General features: G+C 32.7%; 1 long non-coding RNA gene across 1 annotated transcript; it reads right to left on the bottom strand.

Annotated features, from left to right (window-relative positions):
- Positions 1-665: 665 nt before the first annotated feature.
- On the bottom strand, positions 666-16,579 carry LOC121041274 (uncharacterized). The gene is made up of 3 exons (XR_005795646.1): positions 16,425-16,579; positions 1,585-1,651; positions 666-848 (listed from the first exon to the last, which is right to left on the bottom strand). It is a non-coding gene; the product is annotated as an uncharacterized LOC121041274 (long non-coding RNA).
- Between the last annotated feature and the right edge of the window lie 3,129 nt (positions 16,580-19,708).

The following is a 19,708-nucleotide window of genomic DNA, read 5'->3' as shown; positions in this document are numbered from 1 at the left end:
ACACTGGTTTAGTCACATCTTCTCAATGTGCCTACCAGTAAATAGGGGTGGTTCTTTTGCTGATTAGCCATCCAATGGATGATTATTTGTGAGGTTGCCAAATTTAGCAAATAAAAATAAAAAAAAACACTGAGTTAAATTTGAATCCAGATGAAACATTATTTTAAGTACAGTATATCCCATGCACTGTACTAAAATGTTCATTGTTTATCAGAATTTCTAATTTAACTAATTAGAAATTAGTTAAATTTCTAATTAGGATATTAGGATATTAGATATCTTATTAGGATATTAGAAGTCTCTTAAATAGTCTCTTAATTAGGATATTAGAAGTCACTTAAATATGCATAGATTTTCTTCTGTTGTAGAAACATGTGTTAACACAAGATGAGCAAAGGATACAAGACATACTGAGCATAGAGGGTATTTTCCTCCAAACACCAGAAGCCTTTAGAAAAAATATTGTTAATTATACCTTGGTCTTCTTGAGCCTCAGTATGTTAAGCAAGAAAGGCCACTGTTGGATACATGTATACCCTGAGACTCCCAAATAATCCACCTGAGTCTCTGTCCTCAAGGATCTCTTGAAGGGAAATCAGGAGACATATTCAAGGACATTTATTACATCATTGTTTACAAGGGTAAAAAATTGGAAACACCTGGTTTCTCCATCAGTAGGAAAATACATACAAACGTATGCTCTGTTCTTTGATTTTGAACACAGGGTAATGTGATTAACGTGTGGGCCCTGGATCCAGTCAGCTTGGATTCAAATTCCAGCTCTACCATTTACTACCTGTGTAGCATTCTATAAGTTGCTTAAGTTTTCTGTCTTCCATTTTGATCGTCTGTAAAATAACAAAATTATAAAAGTGTAAATAAAATATATAACATAAAACATAATATCAAAGTAATAAAAGTCTCCCCCATAGGACTGTTGTGAGAGTACAGCAAATTAATATATGTGAAGTATTTACCACAGCAGTTGACACCGAGATCAACTAGAAAACTTGGAAATATTCAGTAAATATCAGCTTCTATCAAAATGAAGTATTATAGAAAAGTAAAATAAGTGAACAGAAAAATATGGACAATTAAGTAGCATTTATGTGAAAGAAAATAAGCAAAACAATGGTATAAATAATTTGATGCTTATGTATATAGTGAATATGTGAAACCACATATTAAATGATAAATATGAAATTATGATGGTAGATGTCCCTGAGAATTGAAGGAGGGACAGGTCTAGGGAATAGAATAGTTATTTATAAAGTTGTAATAATTTTATTTAGAAAACATGAAGGTAAATTCACAAAACGTTAATGTTTTCTAATTTTTCATTTATGGATATTTGTTATTATGTCATAAGTAGTTTGCTGTATGCGTTCAAAGGAATTAAAAAGTAGGCAGTGTATAGATATAATGACTGGTAGTCTAATGTAAGTTATTTGTTAAAGTCTTGATTTTTATATGACATCTGCTGAATTAATGCGCAGATATGATACTGAAGAATTTTATCAAATAATTTAACAGATATAACATTTATAGGAAGTCTAAAATATGCCAGGTGCATTTTAAACATACCCATCCTGTGAAGTGGATTTTGTTCTTCCAACTTCAGTGATGAAGCTGAGGATAACTTGCTGGTTGCCTAGACAAGAGGTGAGAGAATTGGGAATCATATCTATGTCTGCTTTACTTCAAAGCTTATTCTCCTTTAATTTCATTTAGTGAAACCTAGTTCTATAAATATATATCTATCCCACTTATCATAGATTAATAATCTACTTTTAGAAACTTTACTCTCATGTGTCTTCTACTTATTGAAATTGTACATGGTTTGTATATAATTTGTTTTTCAGTTCTACCCAAGCTATTACCAGATTTTTTACATGGCCTTCTAGGCAATTAGGGGTAAGAAACATAATTTAAAACATAGAGGTTGTAAATATTTCAGTTTAGCATAGAATTTGGGGTCAGGATCTTCCTCGCATGTGGTATTTGAGTTTAAGAGCAATACCACATGAAGTTCTATTTTTAAATAGAAAAAAAAAAACATTGAACTATATAGTTATATTTTTCCAAATGTTAAGTTAGTTTTAGTCTTTAGGGTTTGTTTCTGAAACAGGTGCTTCTGATACTACAGAAAAATATCCTGGTTAATCAAGACTCTATTATGTGACAGAACCTGTATGTGTACTGCATATATCCATAAAATACAAAGAATGAGGCTTATTGATGAACTCTAGATGCAGAACTTTGAAAACATTTTGAAATGTTTCATTTTGATTTTAATTTTAGCAAAGTTTTCATTTGTTAAACATACAAAGCATATAACCATAAAATTTAATATTAGCAACAAAATTAATTTATCATATTTCATAAACAGATTATAAATGCACAGTCTTAAGATAGTATAGAAGATGATAATTAAATTCATCTAAATCTGTAGTATTTAGGAAGAAAAGACTTACTCATTTAATCATTTGAGAATGAGGATGAGAAAAAGAAATGTCGAACCCCTTGGTTTGTTTTGAATGCTGGAGATAAGTGCAAATTTAATAATATAATATAAGTAATGGATAATGTTTTTTCACCTGCATGATTTTTGAGTGCTTTCCAAAAAGCTTATCATAGTGAGGTAAATTTTTGGAATAAGACAAGTTCCAAGAAGAATTAAAAAGATAAGTAAATACTCATGTGGTATGTTCTCCTTATATTTTAAAAAGCGTCATAATCCTATTCCAATAAAATTATTGAAGATACTCTTGAGATATTTCTTCTTCTAGGCTTAATTTTTAGTGAAAAAAAAATGACGGGACTTATTCCATAATATATTGCCTGAATATTTCCAAGGGATTTGGATTTGTAGACATGTATGATTTACTTTTTAAAATATACATTAAAATGTATATTTATATGTGATTAGTGTAAATGTATGGTTAAATTTTACTGACAGTGGATATGAGCCAAACAGCATGCATGTGTAAAAAGTAAAGGAATGATTATTCTCCACTTTTTTAAAAACTTAAAAAAAACTTTTTCTTTTCCTTGAAGTGAAAATCTTGCATCATTCCAGGCACACAGTATGTGATAGTTGAAGATTAAGTAAATTAAAGTAAATCATTCATTGATATTTTAAAGAAAATTATTTAAATTAATATTTAATTTCTACATTATTCTAGCTGAAAAAAGGGATTAAACTTAACTCTGATAAATAACTTTTATACATGACCATAAAATTTCACATAATCTTGTTCATCTTCACAAATTTTCTACAAAATTCTAAGTGCAGTCTGTGAGGATAAATATTATATTTGTCTTCTAATTCTTTATTATATACCAAGCATCTGGGACAGGACTTGACAAATAGTAAACAATCAATGAATGTTTGTTTATAATTGAAGGAAATATACAAATCAGAGCTTTTCTAGTCTTTTATTACATGTGCAAGTACACATCTACACAGTTTTAAGTTTAGACAGGGAGGATAGAGGAGAATAATTTTCAAAATCTCTGTATACTTACTGGTAGATTCATTTTATAAAATTTTGAGCAATTTTAATAATTCTCTTCACATGAAACTGTTTAGATTTATTAACTGTTTTGCATAAAAACTTCCATGAACGTAAGTAAAAGAAGGATTTTTTTAACTTGTCAGTCTATTTTGACTGTATGAAAACTCTACCATGTATGCCACAATTGGAAAGGTTCTTTAATTGATGTTTGGTGATGAAGCTTTATCATTAGTTTAATGAAATTATAGTGTGGGCTAGTAAGTAATCTATTTAATTACAATGCTAAATTAATTCCATTAATGAAATATATCTGTACATAGTGTTCCTGTGCTTAGGCTGTGATTGTCCATTATCATTCTTTTTCCAGCTTTGTGAATTATTGAGTTTGGCTAATTAAATTTCATATTATGAGGTGTACATTAGTAAGTATGGAGGAAAACACATCTTCTTTTTTCATAGAGATAATTTCTTGATTATTTGTTTAGTGCCTATGTACCAAATATAGAAGCATCACAAAATTTTGTTTGCTTTTAGAAACATTCAACAAAATAAAAATATAATCTAGAAAATGAATTTCAATCAAATAACTTAATTCATATTGTGATAATATCTAACTGACCTCTCATTTACTGTCTGTTCTTTTTTAATGGAATACAAATTTATTACCAAAAGATCAGAGTCCACATTAACAACTCTACTCATTACTGTGATAATAACCCAGAAGTGTGATTTCCAAGGAAGCAGTGGAGTGTCAGGGAAAAAAAAATTCCTGGATAATGATGACTCATCATAGTGATCAAGAGTGTAATTTATTATCTTTATATTAATTTCAGGAAATCTAAGTGCAGATCTTTTAAAATTGAAACATAGTCTTCTTTTAATTTGTATCTTTTACAGTTCTCTAAAACATGCAGGCAGATCCCAAATTCAGGGAATGTTCATTGCATTCCAAAATAACCATCTCAGAATTTTTATTCCTGATTTCCTCACAAGGGTGCAGGAGAAATCAGAACAAAATTAGAATGAACTGATGTATAACTGGTTTTCTTATCAATTGGCTTTTGTTCTCATGGGTGACACATCCACCATTCTCTAAAAATTATGGTTTAAGAATAAAATTCCTTCTTTTAAGCCTGTGTTTGAACTAATGTCCTGATGGGTGTACCTCAAGTCATGCAACAATAAAATAAAAATAAAATAAAATAAAATAAAATAAAATAAAATAAAATAAAATAAATGAGGAAATCAAGTAAATATTGCCATTTAATATCAAAATGATGTAAAATACACATCTTTAAACTTTTGCATTAAAAAGGAACTTTTAGAAAGGATCATTTTAGTTCAGTTGTACTGAGGGTGTTTTCTAGTTTGCCAGATAGCTTTTGGTTTTGAACGTCCATTTTATTTCTGTCTTATATCCATTTTTGTTAAATGAACAATATTTTCAACTGTACTAATATATCAAAGTTATTGATTCCTTCAAAGTGAGTTGCATAAATATTTCACTTCAAAGCACTTTAATACATACATAATATTTCTCAGTCTGCTCGCCGTGAATAACCAGTGATCTTTATGCTGCTGCTTGTTGCATTATTGCTTTCACTTTGCAATTAGGTACAATTCCACAGAGGGCTACTGTGAGGATGTCTGGCCCAATCTTTGGCAAGTATACACACAATTAAAGTTAGGGCTACCTTCCTGTCACCCAAGGTACAGAGAGATGCATTAAAACTAACAAAGCGATAAAAGGGGCCTGAAATTGAAGCAGTTTAAGAAATGACAGTTTAATGAAAGCAGTGTAAAAATACTATCACACTGATGGAAAACATCTGTCCTCTACGAATCTTCAATGATAGAAGGTTGTGTGGCTCTTAAGGAATGTGTTGCTAGCCTGTGGTTATATCAACAGCAGGTCAGGCATGGCCTGTCTTCTTTAATATCATAGTTATGACTGTCCAAATGTATACCATTCCAGTCGATACTTTGGCTTCAGCATTGCAGTAGATTGCTTTAAAGTTCTTTTCACTGCCTGCTGGACTTTTTCAATGGAATGTGGGAATAATGCTGCTGAACCATAAGGAGAAAGAAAATAAATGCATTGAGAGCTGTTTGTAAAGCAACAATGTTTATAAATATTGTAATTCTAGTTATTGTAATCAAAATGTGACATATTCTATTTCCTTGTGGTTTTACTAAAGCATGGTTGCAATCACAATTTCTTCATTTCTTTTTTTTTATTATAGCAGGCAAGTGTTTGTAACAACAGTATATTAAAGATTATTATTGTGTGGTGAAAGGGTTAATGTTAACATTCATGGTATCTAAGTTACTATGACAGACTTTCACAAGAGAGAGGGGAAAATTATTTATATTCCAAATTGGCAATAAAAAAGTGGATTAGTCTCATGTCCCAAATTTGGAAGAAAGTGGAGGCTAATACTTTCAGTTAAAGATCATTATTTGTTTTTTATCTCTTATTCATTAAGAGGTAATTTTTGAAATCAAATTTTGCAGGTGAAAAGCTATAATGTGGAATAAAAAATTTCCTTGGAGATAAGAAAAAAATTGAATTGCTTCCCATCTGCAGAAGTAGTTAATCTAGGTGCTATTCAGACATGCTAAATGTTTAGTTATATGTGAGTTTAAAATAAATGTGAAAATTCTAGTTATTTAAGGAGTTCATCTCCATTTATTCCATTGATGGGAATATATTCCTATTTTCTCCCCTAAGGTGAATTTATCAGGCCTATAAAGGCATTTTTAATCATTTATTGAGTCTTATCTATCAAATATCTAGAATTACATTTCAGAAGTGCCAGTAAGTTGGAGAGTAGGGTGAAGGAAGACAGGAATACACAAGTATAGTAGCTATGTACACAATATGACTTTCTTATTTATGTGTCTCTTTTTTGTTTTGGTTTCGTTTGGTTGCTGTTGTTGTTGTTGTTGTTAGAGAAAGAGAGAGAGAGAGAGCAGGAGGGGCAGAGAAGGAGGAAGTGAGAGAATCCCAAGCAGGCTCCACACTGTCAGCGTAGAGCCTGATGCAGGGTTCAAACTCAAAAACCATGAGATCACAACCCAAGCCAAAAACAAGAGTTGGATGCTCAACCAACTGAACCACCCAGGCATACCTCTCAGTATTATTTTTAACAGAACATGAAAACTGATATCATAACTTGCATGTTTTTAGGTTATTAGCCTCTTTTCTGTGATCCACAGTAGTGTTATCTTTGGGAAAACTTCCCCATACAAATCCAAGCACACTTACCTGGTACCTAAACTTTGGGCTATTCATAGACTGCACCAAATTTTTTATGATACCTTCAGGAAACTTCAGATTGGTGAAAACTTTATTTCAGAGGGGAGTTCACTTGAACTTTCTAGGTTATGTACAGTAGTGATTTACATGTCAAAATCATTTGATGAAATGGGAATTATTTGGAGACTTCTCAACATTTTTATATTATGTAATAAAAATATTTTTGTGCAAGTCACTACACTTAAGATAAGTGGACTTACCTAAGTGTAAAACTAGGTCAGATTTCATATCAATACATTTTAATTCACATCTGTAATCCTACCCAACAATATATTTTCCAAAACAAATTTAGCTTAATATGGAGGTATAAATTACCCTTCATTTTTAGAAAAGAAAATTCTATGGAGGTTTTAAATTTTAAAATCTTTAATTTTTTTTTCTGACACATACTATTAAAAGTAACTTTTTATCCAGTACTCTTCCATTTCCAATGATATTTGAATTTTCATGATATATCAGGAAGAAAACCTTAACTTGTGCTAAATGTCTTTAACATTGCTCTTTAATATCTGAACTTTGGTCAGAGCAGCATATACTGTTTGTCAATTAAAGTAAAATGGATTTTTTGAAAGCAAGTCAATCAAAAACAGAATATATTCAGTTTACAAATAAGCTATTCATTTTACAAAGCTGTATTTAAGTATAAATGGAGGTAAGGAAAAATTTAAGAAATGGTTAATAAATGATATTCTATGTCTGCCATTTCAATGTGATAATATTAAATATAAAAATGATAAATATATTTTAAAATTCTATTATTTCATCTCTACTTCAGTTATATTAACATTTCCAACAGAATTTTTCTTATGGGGCACCAGTCTTGCTCAGTCAGTAGAGCACGTGACTCTTGATCTTGAGGTCAAGAGTTCAGCCCCACATTGAGTGTAGAGCTTACTGTGAAAAAAATTTTTTTAAATAATTATTTTTAAATATTTCATTTCTCTTGCATTTCTAAGTAAAATTGTTGGTTGTTTCTTCTGCTGGTAAAATAATGTGAGAGAGTTTGACACCTGTTTCTTACCATTTAGTATTACTTTAATTTACATAATTAAGGATTCATAATTTCAAGTAAGCTCAGTATGTCCTCTTTTATTCTAAGGAACCTGTATTCTAGATTTAGACTTTTCACTAATATGTTAGTCTCTTCTGTGATAATCTCTCTTTAAGCCTTCTTCCTATGAGCTAGAAAATAGAGAAGTGTTTTATACAAATCTCCTGTCTTGCCACAGAGAGTATGGTATAGATGTGTAGTTTTAGTCCAGTATACTTGGCTTAGAATCCTAGGTCTCGTTACATTGTTGATACAGGGCCTAAACTTCAGTAAAATCTCCTTAGTTTCAGTTCTTTTCCTCTGCTACATCCACTTCATTCCTTTTGATTATTTGCAACATTAAGACATGGTCTTATAGAGGTCTACATACTGCAAATAACCTTTGTGGTATTATGATTTCACTATCGTCAGAATAAAAATCTCAAATGCATAACAGATACAAATTTAATTTTCACTGTATCATTAATACAAGCAAAAAGAAGTATCACTTTCCAATTCCTATTTTGCTTTATAACCCTAAATATTTGGTTAGCATGTGGGGTTTTAGCCCTATCTTTAACAAAGTCATCATAATATCCTGCTTCTTTAGGATTATTATGATGTTAACTTTCACAGCCCTCTATGAGACTACTGATTAAGTAAGCAATTTCCATGTGCATTATTGTGCTTTGTTTCCAGGGGCCAGAAGCCTATGGGGCATCCTCTTCTTAATCTAAGGAGATTAAGAGAGTGAATACTACATTGCACATTACCAATCTAGAATCACTTAGACCCATCAATTATTCACAGCAAACACACACAGAGAAAACATTCCATGTAAAATTCTAAAGCAGAAGCTCTCATCAGCTGGAGTTGTCTTGCAGAATACTCCCTAAAGCAAAGACTGGAGAGCAGATATAAGGAAGGGAAAGTGTACATCAAGCCTCTGGGAAGCAGTAATGATAGTTGCAAGGACATTTTAATTTGTTTAAATTAGTTTTTAAATCTTTCATAATAATTTTTAAAGCCTAGCTTTTAAACTAACTTCTGAGTAAATAATCATATCCCTAACACAACTAGCCATCCAAAGAAAAGTGGGAATAGAAATTAAATAAAAAACATAGTCTAGAACAATTTCCACTGCAGTTGAGCCTTAAACTGATTTGTTACTGAAATAGTATTCTTTTTATTTTATTTTATTTTTTTAACGTTTATTTATTATTGAGAGACAGAGATACACAGAGCATGAGCAGAGGAGGGGTAGAGAGAGGGGGAGACACAGAATCCGAAGTAGGCTTCAGGCTCTGAGCTGTCAGCACAGAGCCTGACACGGGGCTCAAACTCACAAACTGTGAGATCATGACCTGAGACGAAGTCGGTCGCTCAACCAACTGAGCCACCCAGGTGCCCCTGAAATAGTATTCTTAGTGTCTATACACACTATTGGGGAACAATTGGTATTGTTTAAATTTATAGGACTTTCTCTATTTCACTTGTATATAGATTCTTTAAAAACAAAGATATAATGGCACACAGTTTTTGGTATTGTACTTTTTTCTTTCAATAAATTATTTAATGGTACTATGTCGTGAAAAACTATCTTTTCCTTTCCTTTCTGTATTTCCTTTGAGCTGTAAAGTCAAATACGCCTGTCAATTTTAGTAATCAGGAGATTTTAGTCAATTATTGGAACGAATTCCACATTTTATGGCAGGAAAATTTTGCTCATTAAAGACACACTGTAATCCTTCTAAATTTATCTGGTTACATCTTCCTAAATACTTAATAGCCCCATAGTATTTTGAAGGTCTTTAAGCCCCTCTTAATCAGTTACCATCTTTATATGTTGTTATCTATTATTTTGGGAGCTTTTCTTCCACCTTGGAAAATGGAAAATGTTATGGCATTAGTGTGTAAATATTCTATGAGCAACCAAGAGCTCCATTATCTCTTGGGGCAATAGCTGTTTGTCAAGTCAAAATTTCAGATTTTCTCTAACCAATCTAAATCTAGGTAAAGGTAACTAGCCTTATGCAAAACACAAATTTCAAGTGCAGTTTAAGCCATGTGATTTGTTGTTTTACATCTCAGCTTTGGCAAAGTGTAAAGGAGCAAAGCATCTCACAAAAGCTATATAATTTAAATTCGTTCAACCAGTCTGTTGATATGGGGCTTATGTGGTTTTAAAATTCAGACTTTAATTTGTAGAACAATTGTGTTTCTATAAATATAGTGGTCATATAAAAGGATGCATGACTATCAAAATTTGGTTATCTTACTATCTAGTGATTTTACCTATAATTTTAAAAATGTAATATTTAATAATATTTCATATCTTTGACTATTAAAGCTACACTCTGGTAGCATTCTGATAAAGGGGAAAATGTACTTTCTGTTTCAGAGAAAATGTGAGAGACAGCAGAGTGTAAGATACTGCTATATCTCCTTCTTTTGATTACTCAACATCCTAACATCAGCATTAGATCAAAATCAGGAAAGTATAGAGTTATGTTTGTTTTGATATGTGTCTTTGTATGCAACTAGGAAGCTGGTCTTTCTGTGTAGAGAATGGTATTTATACTTTTTACATTTCTGATAGTATTCATAAGTGTTAGGAATTAAATTTTAAAGGTAAAAAAATGGCATTCCTCATTTTACCTATTTTAATAAATGAGTGTGTGCCTATTATTTCAGAGGGACAGAGAGTAAGCGCAAGAGTGAGAACTAGAGTGAGAAGTAGAAGGAAAGAAAGAATCATTTCCAGTGAAACTGAGTATAATTAATTTTTTTGTATAATATGTAAAAATTGTCATAGTGATATGATTGCATGTTCCATGTAGAAATATTTTAATGAATGGTACAATTAAAAATATTTGTTTGCAAAAGAGCTAGAACAGCCAATATAATCCTGAAGTAAAATAAAGTTGAAAGGCTGAACTACACAACTTAAAGGCCTGCTATAAAGCTGCAGTTATCTAGATGATGAGGTCTTGGCAAAAGAAGAGACAACTAGATCAATGGATCAGAATGCAGAGCCTCAAAATACACCCATATAAATATAGTCAACTGATCTTTCACAAAGTAAAGGCAACACAGTGGAGCAAAGATGGTATCTTCGACAAATGGTACTGGAACCACTAGACATCTACATGCAATAAAAAATGACTCTAGACACAGATCTTATATCCTTCACAAAAATTGACTCTAAATCGATCATAGATCTAAATGGAAAACACCAAACTGTAAAACTCCTACAAGACGACATCAGAAACCTTGGGTATTCTGATGACTTTTTAGATATAACACCAAAGGCACAATCCATGAAAGAAAGAACTGATAAAGTTGGACTTCATTAAAATTAAAAATCTTATGCTTTGGCAAGACAATGTCATGAGAATGGAAAGACAAGCCACAGACTGGGAGAAAATAGTTGCAAAAGTCACATTTGCTAAAAGTATGTTAGACAAACTATGTGAAGAACTCTTAAAACTCAACAATAAGAAAACAAAAAACCTAATTTAAAAATGGGCCAAACCTTAACCACCTCCCAAAATTCATATGTTGAAACCTGATCCCCAATATGATGATATTTGGAGGTGCACTTTTGGGAAGGTGATCAGGTCATGATGGTAGAACCCCCATGAATGGAATGAATGTCCTTATAAAAGATGCCTCAGAGAACTCTCTTCCCCATTCTGCCTGTGAGGACACAGTGAGAATATGGCCATCTATGAACCAGAAAATTGCTTCTCACAAGACACCAAATCTTCTGGAACCTTGATCTTGGATCAAGGATAAGCCTCCAGGATTATGCAAAATAAGTGTTTGTTGTTTAAGGAACCCAGTCTATAATATTTTTTCCTATAATAGCCTAAACAGACTGAGAGAAATGTCATTAAAAGAAGATATACAGAGGGGTACCTGGGTGGATCATTTGAGTGTCTAGCTCTTGATTTTGGCTCAGGTCATGATACCAGGGTCATGGGATTGAGCCTGGTGTCAGGTTCCTTGCTGAGCATGGAACCTGCTTAAGAATCTTTCTCTCTCTCCCTCTGCCCCTCTCCCTGACTCACATGTTCTCCCTCTCCCTCTCTCTCCCTCTCTCTCTCTCTCATTCTCTCCTAAAAAAAAAGATATACAGCTGTCAAATAAGCATATTAAGATGCCTCTTATCATACTCACAAGGGAAGTACAAATTAATACCATTATACCTTAGAATGTTCAAAACACAGAACACTGAGAACACCAAATGCAGGTTATGATATGGAGTAACAGTGACTTTCATTCATTGCTGGATGGAATGTAAAATGGTACAGCCACTTTGCAAGAGAATTCTGTGGTTTCTTACAACACTAAAACATCATCTTACTGTATGATCCAGCTGTCATAGTCTTTTCCATTTACCCAAAGGCATTAAAACCACCACACAAAAACCTGTACGAGGATGTTTGCAGCAGCTTTATTCATAATTGCTAAAACATGCAAAGCCTCCAAAAGGTACGTCAGCAGGTGAATAAATTGTGGTACATCCAGGCAATGGACTATTATTCAGGTCTGTAAAGAAATAAGGTATTGACCATGAAAAGACATAGAGGAACCTGCAGTATGTATTAATGAGTGAGAGAAACTAATCTGAAAACACTACATACTGTATGATTCCAACTATATGATATTTTGGAAAAGGCAAAACTATAGAGACCGTGAAAAAGATCTCTGGTTACCATAGGTTGCACTGGGGGAAAGGTGAATTGATGGGATACAGAAGATTTGTAGGACAGTGAAAATACTCCATATGATACCATAATGGTAGATGCATGTCATTATACATTTGTCCAAATTCATACCATGTGTAAAACCAAAAAAGAACTATAAAGTAAACTATGGACAGAGGGTGATTATCATGAATCCAGGCAGGTTCATCCGTTATAACAAATATACCCTCTGGTATGGTATTGGGGGAATGCAATGCATGTGACAGGGCAGAGAGTACCTGGGCAATCTCTGTACCTCCCCTCAATTTTGCTGTGAACCTTAAACTGCACTGAAAAAATAGTCTTAAAACATTTTTTAAAAACCACAAAGGCCACAATTTAGGATGGATACATTATATATATGTGTATATATATATACATATATATACACACACACACATATATGTTGTAAAATGTATATATATTTACATATATATGTAAATGTTGTAAAATATTTTAAATGGCAGTTAATATAGGTATGTCACCAAAACTCCAATTTAATAATTTAATATAAGAATCTTAGACAATCAAATTATTTTCTGTGAAATGCATTCTTCTTATCTGTCACTGTATGCACATAACTTTTTCAACAGTATATGTAGGTCTTAAATTACAATAGATAGTACTAATTTATTTGGAATCACATCATATTGAGGATGTTTTGCTTTTTTATGATGTGTGGGTATATGAAATAAGGTGCCCCTCATAGTTAAAGGACCATAAATTAATAAATTTTGGCTAGGAGCGCCTGGGTGGCACAGTCGGTTAAGCGTCCGACTTCAGCCAGGTCACGATCTCGCGGTCAGTGAGTTCGAGCCCCGCGTCGGGCTCTGGGCTGATGGCTCAGAGCCTGGAGCCTGTTTCCGATTCTGTGTCTCCCTCTCTCTCTGCCCCTCCCCTGTTCATGCTCTGTCTCTCTCTGTCCCAAAAATAATAAACGTTGAAAAAAAAATAAAATAAATTTTGGCTATATTAAATCCACATGTTTAGGTATTTGCACTTTGTATATTATATGTTACACATGAATATATTACAAATGAGGGCACTTGGGTGGTTCAGTCAGTTAAGCATTCAAGTTTTGGTTTTGGTTTAGGTAATAATCTCATGGTTTGTAAGTTTGAGCCCTGTATCGGGCTATCCATTGATGGTGCAGAGCCTACTTGGGATTCTTTCTCCCTCTCTCTCTGCCCCTCTCACTTCTCTCTCTCTCTCTCTCTCTCTCTCTCTCTCTCTCTCTCTGAAAATAAACTTTAAAAAAAATCATAGATATATTACAAATGATAATAAGAATGACTATGGTGTTTCTTATTTATTGTCTACACAATACACATTCTCTTATTTAGTCCAAAGCATCCTCCTAGAAGGGCACCTGGGTGGCTCAGTTAGTTAAGCGTCTGACTTTGGCTCAGGTCATGATCTCATGGTTTGTGGGTTCAAGCCCCATATCAGGCTCTATGCTGATAACTCAGAGCCTGGAGCTTGCTTCAGATTCTGTGTCTCCCTCTCTCTCCCCCATCCCACTCATGCTCTGTCTCTGTCTTTCAAAATAAATAAATATTTTTAAAAAAGTTTTAAACAACAACAAAACCAAAGCATCCTCCTGAAAAAGGTACTGTATAGCTCCTATTTTGAAGTTAAGTAAACTGAGGCACAGAAAGAATGTCACCCAGCTAGCACTTAGCAAAATTTGGATTTCATCTCAAGTGTTATTAACAGCCATGTTCTTTACCACAATGCCACAGTTCCACTTGATGTCCACATGAGAGTCTGACTTGAGACATGTTTGAAATTATTCCTAAAATTCAACAGATGTTTAGAATCTCATCATTTTTCTCTTGAGACAAAACCCCTATATAGTATAAAACATTTTCCAGCATCACTTTTGTATGTATATCTGTGATTTCAGAGTTACCTTCGCTCTCTGAGGAAACATTATTTCAGTCATCTTGGTTTTATAAAAGTGTACTTCTAAACAGTATTTGATAATAAATGTAAACAAAAGTGTTGTGGTCATTAATTTTGAACTAATCATATATATATGTGTGCGATATACTATAAATTTTCAAGTGAATGAAATATCAAAATTACCACAATTTTATGATTACATTTCTCCTGAGCCTTTATTATGTATACATAGGATATTAATCATATTTTGGTTCAGCACTTGTTAAATATTTTTCTACATTTGCATTTAAAAGTAATTAAATTATGCAAACACTTTTTAAAAATGATATCAAGCCCATAAAGGCTACGTAATGATATAGAAAAATGTATACTAATAACGGGAATACAGAACACATCATGTAGAATTTATATGTATTCAAAGTAAATAAAATTATAAGTAAATACTGGAAGTGAAAGTATAATAATATATGACATTAATAAGGCCCAACTTGTCAATAATCTTTACCATGGATTGTGCTTTTGGTGTTGTGTCTAAAACTCATCACAAAACACAAAGTTATGTAGACTTTCTCTTGTTTTGTTCTAGGGGTTTTAAAGTTTAGCATTTTACAGATAAGTCTGTAATTGATTTTGATTTAATTTTTATGAAAAGTATAAGGTTTATGTGTTCTTCTCCCTCCCATTTATTTTAAAGATTATCGTGTCTCCTTTGCACCTTTGTCAAAAAATCAATTGGCTATATTTGTGAAGGTCTATTTCTGAGCTTTTGATTATATTCCATTGACTTTGTGTCTATTTTTCAAGCATACCACACCATTTTGATTACTGTACCTTTATAATTACCCTTAAATCAAGTTGACGTTTCCAATTTTTTTCTTCTTTTTTAATATTATGTTGGCTATGCTAGGTATTTTGCCTTTCCATATGAATTTTAAAATTAATTTGTCATAGGTACACATAGCTTATTGGGATTTTGTTTGGGATTATACTCAATCAATAGACCAAGACTTGACATCCCAATAATATTATGTCTTCCAATTCATGAATATGAATATCTCCCCATTTATTTACATATGCTTTATTTTTCCTCAGCATTAATTTTTAGTAATTAGGTAAACATTAGGTAAAAACTAAGGAAATGTCAATAAACTATGGCCTTTACTTAATAGCATATCAATATTGGTTCATTAATCTTGGCAAATGTACCATTATAATGTAAGATGTTAATAATAGGGGAACTGGATGTGGGTATATTGGAACTCTGTACTATCTTTGGCATTTTTCTGTATTTCTAGAACTATACTAGAATTAAAGGTTTATATAAATAAGGAAACTGTTTTCATAGTAATTGGGTTGGGCAATTTTTTCATGAGTTTTTAAAGCTTTTATCATTATATTTATGTATTCAAAATGACTCTAATATTATAGTTAAGAAGGTCACTATAAATTACACAAATCTTACTCCTTGTTCTTAAAAAATAGTGAGTTTACATATAAAGAAATATTTTATTTACTAATTTACTATGGGATGACATTAAATGCCAACTAAATCTTACCTCATTAGCCTAGAGTACTAGAAAAACCTACTAAAAAGTTATATTTGTTCTAGGAATAATTTACAAACCAGGAAAATTTAGAAAAATAATACCTAAGCATTTACTGAAAGGAAACACATTTATTATTCTGTTATTAAATGCTGAATTACTATTAAGTTAAATATTTTTCTACTTTGTTTTTAAAGTATAGCTCCAGTCCTTATATCACAAACTGTCATCTGCAAGTCATGTAAGAGAATGCATTTGCTAAATATTATAAAAAATTGCAGAGCTCTTTTAGGGGATAGAATAGTTTCCTGTGACTGCATTAACAAATTGCCACAAATTTAGTAGCTTAGAACTTACTCTGTCTAGCAGAAGGCTAGCAGTTCAGCATCAGGTTCTAGAACAAATCAAGATGTCAGTAGGACTGCACTCTTTCTCTGAAGGTGTAGCAATTTGTTTCCTTCCTTTTCCAGCTTTAAGTGGTTGTCTGCATTTCTTTGTTTATAATCTCATGATTCCAGCCTGTCCCTTTGTGTCACTTTGCTTTCTCCTCTTCTGTATATATATGATCTCTCTCTCTTACGAGGACACTTGTGATTCGATTTAAGGCCCATCTTGATAATCCAGGATGATTTCCCTATGTCAGGATCCTTAATCACATCTGGAAAGACTCTTTGTCCTTGTAAAATAACCTTTAAATTTCCAGGGATTAGAGCCTGATGTCGTTGGGTGATCATTATTTAACCTCTTTAGAGGTCAAGGAGGATGATTTTCTTTGTGCATACTTAATTAACAATTAATACGGGCTAGTGGTTCTGTAAAGTGTTAAACAGTGAAAATTAAGGTTTGCATAATTACCCAGGGGATTTTTAGGAAATCTAGCATTGCACTTTGAAATTTTTTTCTTACTGTTTAAAACAAATACATGTTTGCATTATGTTTCATGGAAATATTTTTAGATTAGTCATAAGAAATCACCCTAGCTTGCCTTAATGTATTTGTGTGGGTTTTATTGTTCGTTAGTATGACTAATTGCATTCTAGACAAATGTGGGGACATTGGCGAAATTGGGAAACTTAAAAAGAAGAACTCTGAAATGCAATTTGTTTTCACTTTGTTGGGCAGCCAGTTGAAGCAGCCATACTTCTGGGTTCTAGCAACTGAATAAAAATATCTAAGGATCTGCACGAAAAGTCAGCCTCTGTCTATAAGTCTTCAGCATGGCACAACCATGGGCAAGTGTTGGGGGGGTGGAATATGTGAAAGTATGTTTTTGTTTGGGAGTGGAGAAGGTAAGATGGAGGGATAGGAGGCTCTGCTCTTACTAATAAACAGGATTTGTTTATAAGTCTGACACCTAATTGAATCATAGGCTGACTGAGTAATAGTAGAAAAAAATTTGAGACAAGCTCACCTAATCAAACTTATTCATTTTTCCAATAAGGAAATGACTATAGAGATGTGGATGATTATCTAATAACACCTACATAATTAATAATAGAGCAAAAATTAAAACCCAGGTTTTATGCTATTTTTATTCCAAAAGAGATTTGTCTCTCATTAAAACTTGACATCAAAATGTGTAAAGTTATAAAAATCTGGGGCGCCTGGGTGGCTCAGCCGGTTGAGCGTCCCACTTTGGCTCAGGTCATGATCTCGCAGTTTGTGGGTTCAAACCCCACATCGGGCTCTGTGCTGACAGCTCAGAGCCTGGAGCCTCCTTCAGATTCTGTGTCTCCCTCTCTCTCTGCTCCCGCCCCCCACTCACACTCTGTCTCTCTCCTTCAAAAATAAATAAATATTAAAAAATAAATTTAAAAAATAAATTAAAAAGATAAAAATCAACATTTGCCAAATAAGAACTTTAAAAATAAACTAATACTTTTTGTTTTGTTTTTAGTGTAAGAGCTGGGTAGCTTAACAGATAAAATGTTAGCAAAATTTTCTCTGTTATTTATTGATAGTAAAGTTTTCTTTTCCATTTTGTCCAATTCATTTTTTAAAAGATTTTATTTATTTGTAATTTTTTAATGTTTATTTTTGAGAAAAAAAGAGAGAGAGAAAGAAAGGGAGACACAGAATCCAAAGCAGGCTCCAGGCTCTGGGCTGTCAGCACAGAGCCCAGTGCAAAGCTTGAACTCACAGACCATGAGATCACGACCTGAGCTGAAGTCAGAAGTTTAGCCAACTGAGCCACCCAGGTGCCCCTAAACATTTTGTTTTTAAGTAATCTCTGTATTCAATGTGGGGCTCGAACTTCACAACCCTGAGAGCAAAAATTGCATGCTCTACCAACTGAGCCAGACTTGCACCCCTCAAATTTATTGTTTTGAGCTTTAAATTATTTCTGTTCTGGATTATTTGCTATTACTCAGTAAATATTTTAGAGCTGAAATGAAATTTATTATAAACTAGACATAGTTGGTTATAAGAGACTGTCAATCATGGAATATTTCATTTCAACGTTCTTATAGAAAAAAGGCATGAAAATCTATCTATTTCAGCATATCATTGTTTTTAATTCATCCTTTATTGATTCATACCTATTGAATCAGAGTGGGACCATTTAATGAATTACTTATATTAACAGCATTCATTAGACAATTCAAAATAAGCGATTAGAATATCTTAATGAACACCATAACTTTCATTCACAATTTTTCCTAAGTGGAGTATGTCAAAATTATTTTTCCCATAAACTAATCAAAGCAAGAAGCATCCTTAATCTTTAGAAATTAATGTTACCAAAAGAGCTTCTTTTAATAAAGAATCTCTCTTTTTAGGGGCACCTGGGTGGCTCAGTCAGTTAAGTGTCCGACTTCGGCTCAGGTCACGGTCTCACAGCTCATGAGTTCAAGCCCAGCTTCGGGCTCTGTGCTGACAGCTCAGAGCCTGGAGCCTTCTTTGGATTCTGTGTCTCCCTCTCTCTATGCCCCCTCCACCACTTGTGCTTTGTCTCTCTCTCTGTCAAAAATAAATAAACATTAATAAAAATCTTTTTAAATTCTCCAGATTATAATCTTAAAAGCATGGCTACCAGTGAAAACTTTTCCCCCCCAACATCAGAGTATTTGAAAACTCATTTTTAACTTTTTAAAAATTAGTCTTAATGATTAGAAATTTGATAAGTGATCTATGAAGACTGTACCAGCTTGTGAAGTACAATTTATCTTAAATTAAAATGCTCCCTTATTTGACAAGACAATAAAATGTTCTGTGTCATGCCATGAATTATATGAGTATACTTGTCAGTATAAATTTTCTGGCAATGGTAATAAAGAATTCTATCATTCATTTTATTGCTGGAGAGAATCATCGTTTCTTATTCATACTAACACAGCATTTCCATTACTTCTCACAATAGCCTTGGCAGTGCTTCAAAATGAGTGTTATTATAAAATATTCTATTACAGCATGGTAAATATAGGACTTTCTTTTACATTTTGTCCACAGTTCTCCAAAGAGGACTTTACTTTGATTATGCTGATCACCTCGCAAGTGAGAAAAACTGACTTTCAGATTTTGCCTATTGGAAGTATGAATTTTTTTTTCTGGAAGTCGTCTCATACACCAGATTGCATTGTCATGTTGCAGACTTTGTTACTGCCTTCTTTGTTTTCACTTCAGCACTTGAGTATGAAGCT

The sequence above is a fragment of the Herpailurus yagouaroundi genome, unplaced genomic scaffold (genome assembly GCF_014898765.1).
Source record: "Herpailurus yagouaroundi ecotype Mexico unplaced genomic scaffold, PumYag 29, whole genome shotgun sequence".
In the NCBI taxonomy this organism is placed as follows: Eukaryota; Metazoa; Chordata; class Mammalia; order Carnivora; family Felidae; genus Herpailurus; species Herpailurus yagouaroundi.
The sequence above is the reverse complement of the archived record's forward strand: the minus strand, read 5'-3'. Positions and strand labels throughout refer to the sequence as shown.